This window comes from Dipodomys ordii, unplaced genomic scaffold (genome assembly GCF_000151885.1).
Source record: "Dipodomys ordii isolate 6190 unplaced genomic scaffold, Dord_2.0 Scaffold18, whole genome shotgun sequence".
NCBI classification, from domain to species: Eukaryota; Metazoa; Chordata; class Mammalia; order Rodentia; family Heteromyidae; genus Dipodomys; species Dipodomys ordii.
The window spans coordinates 13,028,555-13,038,813 of record NW_012267234.1 but is presented as its reverse complement, the minus strand read 5'-3'; positions in this window follow the sequence as shown (position 1 = coordinate 13,038,813).

Here is a 10,259-nt window from a genome sequence, read left to right as displayed (position 1 = left end):
CGATCCTCAGATCTCAGCCTCCTGAGTAGCTAGGATTATGGGCATGAGCCATCATTGCCTGGCTTGGCCGAATTTTTTTTATAGGTCCCAGTATAGAATGGCACAAAAGACTCCCATGAACCCACCCCTCAGACTTCACAAATGTCCAATGTGGATGATGGTGGCCAGATGCCTAAGACAGGCCCGCCTCCAAGGCCCTGCTGTCTGGCAAGGGTAACCCCTCACCAGAGAGTGCCGTGTGCACACAAGGAACAGTGTGGGCACACCACTCACCCTCACACTGTCCACCCTGTTACTTCAGGGTAGGACTCCAGCAAGGTCCATACCGCGAAGCTGTTGATATTCCTGTGTGTCACTTTTATAACCATTCTCCCTCCTTTGTAAATACAGGCTATTTGTCATGACTTGCCATTTCCTCCAGTGTTGCTTTCGCATATTCTCTGCACCCCAGAATTTCTGTCAGTTTGCAAGTAATAAAGAAGCTTGATAAAATTGGGGTTCAGTTGATTGGGCCTGAACACTTCATAGGTGAGTCTGTGTATTGTGTGATATCTGATGGCTCCGTCTCACTTTCCGTGAGTGGGGTGAGCAGCCTGCGCTGCCACGCCACCTTCCCACTGGCTTAGCAGTTTTGTCAGGAGTCTCCAAGACCCTCAGGATTCGCAGAACTAAGAAAAGTTACTGCATACTACATACAGATTAGTCAGCCAGTAGAAAAGGCACAGTGAAGTGCAAGAGGAAGCAAGGCCAGGCTTCTGGTCGTGTCCCTGCCCTGGGTAGCTTGCGTTTGCATTGCTTGGGTGATGGGGAGTCTGTGACCCGCTGCCGCTGAGAGACTGCTCTCCAGGGCAGACACAATAGCTCACTGCTGCTTCCTGGAGCCTTTGTTTTGCAGGTTGTGATATGTAAACCACAACTGCTCCTGTGCCCCAACCCTGTCCTTTGTGGGACTCCTGTCCACCTAGACCTGGAGGGAGGGACAGCCCCACTCTCAGCGGACCTGGAGTGGCCCCTCCCAACTGCCTTGTCTCAGTTTGTTACTGACTCAGAAGCTAACTAAACTCACGCATGGACCCCACAACCTGCTGAAACGATCCAACACCTGCTTACTCTGCCTCATTCTCTCTTCCCTAGAAGCCACTCCATCCCCTCACTCCTGCCCTGTATCTCAGCTGACCCCAGGGCCTGGCATGTCCCTCCCCTGCATGAGTTCTCTTGATACCGCCATTTCCTCATCTGTACCTTCCTACTCCTGAATAATCCTAAAACTGTTGAAAATGCTGCCCAGCGTTCATCTCTCAGCCCTGAGGGCGACATAGTTCATGCCAAGAGTTGCCTGTGATGGCCTCTCACTCAGCCTGCGGTGCTGCTAATGTCCTGTGCAGCACTGCATCCCTCCCTGCCGCCGCCTCGTGCACCTGCCCCAAGAATGAGAGGCACCGAGTGCACATGCTGCTGAAGGTGAGGCCCTGAAGAAGTCCCTTCAGGATCCTGCTCCAGTCTACACACGCAGTTCATTTTGTTTTGCTCCCAGTTTTAAAGATGCTCAAGACAGTGCTGGGATTAGAGGCATCTACTACCTCACTGGCTTCATTCTTGCTTTTGAAGTGTTCTATGAATAGTCTTGCAACAGTTTGTAATTTTGCCACTATGTCTTTTTGAATAGTTTCAAAGAAGTGGGATTGCTGGGTCAAAACTTAAATGAACATGTAATTTTGTTTTATTTAAATATATCCTCCAAGTGTTATTTCTAAATACAATCTGTGTGAAGAAAGCAGTGTGTAGAACAGCAGTGCCGCATGCCATTCTATTTTTAAAAAGCTGAAAGAAGGTTAGGTTTTGCTTTTACATGCTAAAATATCTGCCTAGGGGCTGGGAAGGTGGCTCAGTGGTAGAGCACTTGCCTTGCATGCATGAGGCCCTGGGCTCGATTCCTCAGCACCACATAAGCAAAAAGAAAAAAGCCGGAAGTGGCGCTGTGGCTCAAGTGGTAGAGTGCTAGCCTTGAGCTGAAGAGCTGAGGGACAGCGCCCAGGCCCAGAGTTCAGGTACCATGACAGGACCCAAAAAATATCTGCCTAGATACATAAGAAACCCACCATGAATAGGGATGGTGGGGAGAGATGAGCAGGGCCTAGGGTTACGAGGGGCACTTTTCACTGGATATCCTTTGTATCATTGATCCATGTTAATATTGGCCTTTTTAAAAGATCAGTTTGGGGACTGGGATGTAGCTCAGTGCTAGAACACATGTGTTCAATAGTCACGAGGCTCTGGATTCAATCCCCAGCAACATACACACAAAAACTACTTTTCTCAAAAAACTTTTGCCAGGTAGCACCAGTGGCTCACGCCTGTAATCCTAGCTACTCAGGAGGCTGAGATCCTAGGATCACAGTTCAAAGCTAGCCCAGTCAGGAAAGTCTGTGACACCCTTGTCTCCAATAAACTACTTAGAAAAAGCTGAAAATGGAGCTGCAGGTCAAATGGTAGAGCACTAGCCTTGAGCAAAAGAAGCTCAGGGACAGTGTCCAGGCTCTGGACCTATACACATAAAAAAATAGGTACCTTTTTTAGTGGAAGTAGAATTTGAACTCAGGACCTTGTCCTTGTCCATGATAGGCTGAAATGATTCAAACCAGCCAAAGAATAAATTTGGACTCCTTAGGAGGAGGAGACCACATTCTCTGTCCTTTGGGCCTTTGGCAATATGATGCGTAATACATGGCCCTACTTCAGCTCCCAATCACACCACCTTTCGCCAGTGAGCCAGTCCTTGGGCTGTGCGCAGTCAGCATCTTGCCTGCCTGAGACATGGGCCTGCTGCTCACATCTGGGCATCAGGTGAGCCCACATGAAAGCGCATGTTTGGAAGTCTTTTGTCCCATAGAAACCAGTGAGCTGTGGATCCACCTAACAAACGTGATAAAATTCCAACTAAATGCAACCTGGGCAATCTGCCAAATGCACAAGATGAATGTCTCAAATTTTTTTTCCTGCAGTGCTGGTCTTCAAACCCGGGGCCTTTCTCACACACGCTAAGCAAGGGTTCCTCCACCAGCTACACCTCAGCCCAGCCAGTTTAATTTTTTTTAATGAATGGAAAAACATGCCTATGTTTGAAGCTGTAGAAAGAGCAGAAACCCTTTTGGAGCTGCACGCTTCCAGGAGGGTGGTGTGTACGGGAGGAGATGCCTTGACCCAGCTCCGCTCGCCATTCTAAATGTGCACCCTGGCATCGGGCTCTTTGAGGGAGGGGGACACTCTGGAGGTCCGTTTCTCGGGGCCTGGGTTTCTTTCCCCAGTTTTCAGAACCGAGTTTGAGTGGAAAGCACGTGTGCACATGCACAGTGGTTTCTGCCGTGGTGCAGGGCAGGGGGGGGGGGAGGTAGCCAGAGCATGAGCTCCCTGTCCGGGAAGGCTGCAGGGGCAAACAGGGCGCTGGCGCCGGCCTCGCAGGGAGACCACACACTGTTTCACGCAGTGTCTGAGACTTTTGGTAAGTTGCCTCTGCCTGGCCCCTGACAACATTTTTGGCTTTAAGACAATGTTCCAGGCAAGCCTTAGCCTAAGTTTTCCAGTCTCCAAAGCCAGTTCCCTTCCTGGCTTTGACTCAATGGCATGGGACAGTGGACAGTCGACAGTGCTATCTCCTGAAGTGACACCGCCCCGTGGCATAGGTCAGCTCCACAGCCCACAAAGGCCACTGTCCTGGGCAGTCCCCAGTGGAAAGATAAGCCAAGGGAGGGTTACACACAGAGCCACGGAAGCCGATCTTTTGGAGATGGTGTCTTTATTTTCTAGGAAGGAAAGTTCTTTTTCTGTCTTGTGTGGACCTCACATCTATACGTGTGAACCGCTGTAAACCTCCCCTTGTCCGTGCCGGCCTAGCCAGGGGATCCGAAACAAGTTTTGAGTAGAATTCGTGGTGCCAAAAATGAAAGGAAACTTTCTTCCTCCTTTCTACACTCCCCAGCCTTTTTTTTTTTTTAGGGCCTATTTTGGCTTCCAGTGAAGGACTTTGCAGCTGGTATTTCATGCTGTACTTACTACAGTGCTGCTGTGAATGATCTCCCAGCCTAACTTATCAGGAACTGCTTGAGAGCAGCTGAGATTACAGGCATGTACCTCTCTGCCTGGTTAACGTTTGTTTTGAATGTATTGTTGACTGCATAGGTATACGTTTTGTCAAAGCTTATTAAGATCTGTACTTAAGATCTCTGCACTTTCCTTAATTTGTAGACCTCAATTTAAAATGGGGAAAATAAGACATTGTTAATTACTTGGTACAGCAGAATAAATTTGTACCTAGCTGTTAGAATAATTTAGTGCCAACTCGGCCTCCAGCTTCCTGTGTGGATGTGGGAAGGTAATTAATTTGACTTCTGGCCTTTCCTGTTCTATGAAAGTTCCAGTAATTATGCTCAGTGTTTTCAACTGCAAGGTAGGATTGTTGATTTTAAAAAAGCCAGGGCGCCAGTGGCTCACATCTGTAATCCTAGCTATTCAGAAGGCTGAGGTCTGAGAATCCCAGTTCAAAGCCAGCCCAGGCAGGAAAGTCCCTGAGACTTTTTTTTTTCCACAATCCTCCCTCTCTCTTTTTTTTTTTTTGGTTCCGGTCATGGGGCCTGAACTCTGGACCTGGGCGCTATCCTTCAGCTCTTCAGCTCAAAGCTAGCATGCTACCACTTGAGCCACAGCGCCACTTCCGGCTTTTTTCTTTGTGCTTATGTGGTGCTGAGGAATAGAACCCAGGGCCTCAGGCATGCAAGGCAAGCGCTCTACCACTGAGCCACCTTCCCAGTCCCCTCTCCCCCAGACTCTTAACTCCAAAGAAAACCAGCAGAAAACTGGAAGTGGTGTTGTGGCTCAAGTGGTAGAGCGCTTGCCTTGAGCTGAAGAACTGAGGGACAGCGCCCAGGCCCAGAGGTCAAGCCCCACCACCACCACAACCAACAACAACAAAAAAAAACCCAAACCAAAAAACTTTACCAAGAATAGTTTTCCTCTTAAACTAATGGCACTTTTTTGTACATCTGTCAGCCACTCACACCTATAATCCTAGCTACTGAAGAGGCTGAGATCTGAGGATTACAGTTTGAAGCCAGCCCAGTCAAGAAAGTCTCTGAGACTCTTCACTCTTTCTTAACAGTAATTAACCAGTAAAGAGCCTGAAGTGGAGCTGTGGCTCAAATGGTAGAGTACCAGCTTTGGGCACAAAAAGCTAAGGGACATTGCTCAGGCCCTGAGTTCAACCTCCAGTACCAGCATCAAAATAAAACAAAAAAAAACCAACCCCTTGGGCCTGTTCAATCCTGCTTTCCAGTGTCCATACACAGAAAGGATCTCTACGGGAGAAAAGGCAGAGGCGGAAAATCACTCCAGTGAGAGCCCAGGCTGCCAAATGTTGGTCTAAACACAGGTTCCCTGAGCTTGGGCCCCGGTCCTGAAGGGGAAGGGCTAGCAATGGAAACAGTGATGAGCATTTTCTCAGCCAGCCAAGAGAATGAAAAGCACATTGAAACCCAGTGATGTCTCCACAGGAGAGGAAGGAGGGCTGGGGGAGGGATGTCACCCTGGGCCCCTGGGGGTGGTTGATGACATCCAGGCTGGTGAAAAACAGCCCCACAACAGAGCAGGTTCTCAGAGCCCATCCCCAGTTCTTCGGGGTCTTCAGTTCAACAGCCCCAGGAAACAGAAGTGCTCACTCTGACTCACCCATTTGCTTGTGGAGAAAAAAAAAAGACCTTGATAAATCTATTTCCAGGCCTGTCGCCCTTCCAGATGCCCTCTCCAGCCAAGGCTCCAGCAGCCTCCCTTTCCTCCGTTGGCTCTTGGGAACGGTTCTGACCTCTGACAAATGACTTTTCAGCTGATTAGTTCATGCTGCCCTCACACTGCTCAGCTCATGCAGTGCCACCACACGTGTCCTCTCGTGGCACATCAGTAGCTGCTGGGCTAGGAAGCCAGCTGGCAGAGATCGCGGAATGGTAGCATGATTCTAAAGCAGCTCCAACGGAGCCCACTCACCTGTGCTACGGCAGACGTGGCCCCTCCCAGCCCTCCTCCGTGCCTTGCCCATGAGACCAGAGCTGCTCTGGTCTGACTGTGTCCCCCAGAATTCACACTGAAGTCCTAACTCCAACACAAGCCCTTATCAGGAGCACAAAAGAGGCCCGAGAACGCCTCTTGTATGTGTGGGTGTAATGAGAAGATAACAGAGGTCTCTGAGCCGGGAACGGGGCTCTCACCTTATCCTTGCGCTTCGCAATCTACAGAACTGAAAGAAATTTGTTCTAAGCTACCCAGTCCAGGCATCAACCTGGCTGTTTGCTTGCTGAACTTCAAAGGAATTCTCAAATAAACCAAGATATTTTCAGGAATAGTGGCATGAACTAGAAGAAAGAGTTGGCCAAACAGGAACCATTATTTTTTTTTGGGGTCCGGTCGTGGGGCCTGAACTCTGGGCCTGGGCGCTGTCCCTCAGCTCTTCAGCTCAAGGCTAGCACTCTACCAACTTGAGCTACAGCGCCACTTCCGGCTTTTTTCTTTATGCTTATGTGGTGCTGAGGAATCGAACCCAGGGCCTCATGCGTGCAAGGCAAGCGCTCTACCACTGAGCCACCTTCCCAGCCCCAAGGAACCATTATTATTATTTTTTTGTCCGTTGTGGGGACCATTATTATTATTTTTTTGTCCGTTGTGGGGCTTGAACTCTGGGCCTGAGCGCTGTCCCTCAGCTCTTCAGCTCAAGGCTAGTGCTCTACCTGTTGAGCTACAGAGCCACTTCCGGTTTTCTGGTGGTTTATTGGAGATAAGAGTTTCACGGACTTTCCTGCCCAGGCTGGCTTTGAACTGGGATTCTCAGATCTCAGCCTCCTGAGTAGCAAGGATTATAGGCGTGAGCCACCAGTGCCTGGCTTGGAACCATTATTTTTTGTTTCAACTAACTTGCCAGATTCTAAGAATTTGTTTGGAGAACCAAGGGACGGTTTTGGCCTATATTTCTATGGGTTAAAAACAAGCCTTTTCGTTATTACCATGTGAATAACTAGTAGAACTAGGATGGGTTTGGGCATTGGACTTGAGTGTGGGTTATGTAATCCTAGGTGGGTGACTAGATCCTTAGAGCCTGTGTTCTGACCTTTGAAATGGTAGCAGCACCTGTGTGGCATGGGTTTGGGGGATAAAGTGAAATGTGAGGAGGTCGTCTGTTGAATTGACAGTTGACTAGCACACAGGATACTCTAGCCTAGGTATGCCCTCCACCTTAGAAGTTATTTTTGCCAATTCAGCAGCCCAGAGATAGCCCTCAGCACAAGCCCATTGCCCAGATGTTGGACCCCCCCTTGTGTGCCAAGTGTGTACACATCTGCTTGTAAGTACCTCTCCGTCCCACATCTGGAAGCAATAGCTTGTTCCCAAGGGCTGGGATAAAAGAGCAAAGCTGTTGATCACCGTGTATAAATAGATCCTCCCACCCAAACTCTTCCAGTTTTGCTTTATGTCAGCCACCAGGATTTTCCTAAGAAGAATAAAGGTGAAAAGGGAATGGTTGCACTTTTTGGTGGTGGTCATCGTGGAGCTCAGAGCTTTGGGTGCTGTCCCCAAGCTTTTTTTGCTCAAAGCTGTGCTTCTATCACTTTGAGCCATAGCTCCACTTCTGGTTTCCTGGAGATTAATTGGAGGTAAGAGTCTCACAGACTTGGTTACCTGGGCTGGCTTCAAACCATAATCCTCAGATTTCAGGCTCCTGAGTAGCTAGGATTGAAGGCATGAGACACTAGCACCCAGCCAAGTTGCACTTTAAAAAAAGCTTTCCACATCTAATCTAATGAGTCTTTTGAGACTTAGAACATTTCTCTTGGCTTTTTCTAAATTCTCCTTGAAAGAGATCCTGGGGCCTCCTCTAGGATTCAGTGAATCCTGTGGCCGCAGTGCTTCAATGACGGCTGCAGCAGTAGGATGTGTTGGGGCTTGCTGATTAGCTTCTCAGATCCAGGGAGGGCAAGCCCCCCCCCACCAGTGCGCAAGGCCCTATGCTGTCACCTCAGGTAGAGAGATAATAAAGGTAGCCCTTATGATGCTTTTCAATGGTGGGAAGTCACTTGCCAGTGACTTCACAGTGGAACAGCACTATGGGAAAACTATGCTATAGAGGCCAGTACCCAACCTGGGAGAAGGGCAGTGTTCTTGTGAGGAGAGGGGGAGGACTAGGGGAAAAGGAAACGGTTTTGAGGGAAGGGCATTTGAGGCAGAGGAGCACATGCAAAGGCTAGAGGACGGGGGATGGCCAGGCTGGCAGGCCTACAAGGCACTTGGGATAGAGCAGGGAGAATGTGTATGAGCTAAGGACGGTGATTTTATCCTGGCCGCTCAGCACATCAGGGAGTTGGAGAAAATGGTCACAGGATGAAAGATTACTCTCCTTTGTGGCAGAAAGGACAGGCTGCAGGGCAAAGATGGTGGCAAACAGGCCCAGACAATGGCAGCATGGGGAGCCCAAGGGAGAGGGCAGCCAGAAGTTGTGATGCTGAGTGCAGCAGATTGAGGACGAGAGTATGGAGATGATGGAGGTCACTGCATGGGGAGGTATCCAGAAAGAAGTCCAGGAAGAGCACCTGGTCCTGCAAGGGAGAGGTGTGGTCCAGTGAGACTTCAGGATGAGGGTTTGCAGGGGGCAGGCAGAGTGACTGGATTGGTGATCAGGAAAGAGGTGGGCTGCAGGTGAAACTCTGGGAGGCTGTCTGTTTGCAAGAGGTCACTGGATACAGGGGCTAGGTTGAAACCATCCAGAGAGCATGTGCAGCATGAGGAAGGGATGGATCCTCTCAAATAAATGGAATGCTGGGAAACAGAGTTCCAAAGCAGGCAGAGGAATTCTTTTCATTTTCTCATCCTTTACTATTGTATTTGCTTTACTACAAGAATGTTGAGTAGTAGTGATCAACTTTTTTTTTTTTTGCTGGTCCTGGAGCTTGAATTCTGGGTTTGGGCGCTGTTTTAGCCCTTTTTGCTCAAGGCTAGCACTCTACCAGCTTTTTCTGTGATTAATTGGATTAAGTGTCTCAGACTTTACTGCCCAGGCTGGCTTCGAACCACGATTCTCAGATCTCAGCTTCCTGAGTAACTAGGTGTGAGCCACGGGCACCTAGCTGGACTTCTTAAATAGTTTTATTGAACTAGCAGTCCATCCCCTCCCCACCAGGAACCATCATAGTACTGGGATCAAACCCCGTACTCACAGATGCTAAGCTAGTACCCTACTACTGTAGAGCAGCATGCCCAGCTCAATGAGGTTTTGCTGTAATCATTTGCTCCCTGACAATAGCTAACCCTAAAGCCAGTGAACCATGACAGCTAGCAAATAAAAACCTCTTTTGATCTCTTAGACCAGTTTGAACTGAGTATATTTAACTGCAAACAAGATTCCTTAGTTAACAGTTCTTTCCCTTTATGGTGCTCATTCTGAGGTTAGTTCCTACCTGCTTCTAGATTGAAACTGCCAGCAGAAAGGAATACACACTTTTGTTGGGTCAGCTTTGGCAAAGGCCAACAAGATGCTTATAACAAGGGACCATGTTCTGAACCCAGCAAAAGAGAGACATTACTAGAGAATGCCACTGGCCTGCATATATGATTTAATAAAGACAAACCTGAATAGCCAGGTACCGGTGGCTCATACCCGGAATCCTAGCTACTAAGGAGGCTGAGATCCTAGGATCATGGCTCAAAGGCAGCCCGGGTAGGAAAGGCCGTGAGACTTTATCTCCAATAAAACACCAGAAAACTGGAAGTGGCACTGTGACTCAAGTGGTAGAATGCTAGCCTTGAGCTGAAGAGCTGAGGAACAGCACCCAGGCCCAGAGTTCAAGCCCCACAACCAACCAAAAAACAAAACAAAACAAAAAAACTGAAGATCTTTGTTTCTTCTCTAATTCAAAAGTTTAAGAATCATTTCAACTCTGGTCTTAGGTCACTAAATAAGACAGGTATTCTGCTCTGGTGAGTGATTTTAAGTAAGGCTGTATTTTCCTACTGCCCATCTGTCAGACTCAGGTACAAAGTAGGTACTTATTTCCTCAGATGTGTTTGTATCCTAGCAGGCATACAGATATATACTAATTTTTAGAAATAAAACTTAAAGGCTTGGAAAAACCTAACCATTATTTCTAAGGGACGGGAGAACATTACCACACAGAACATAGATGCAGGGGCTGGGAAGATGGCTCAGTGGTAGAGCGCTTGCCTTGCATGCA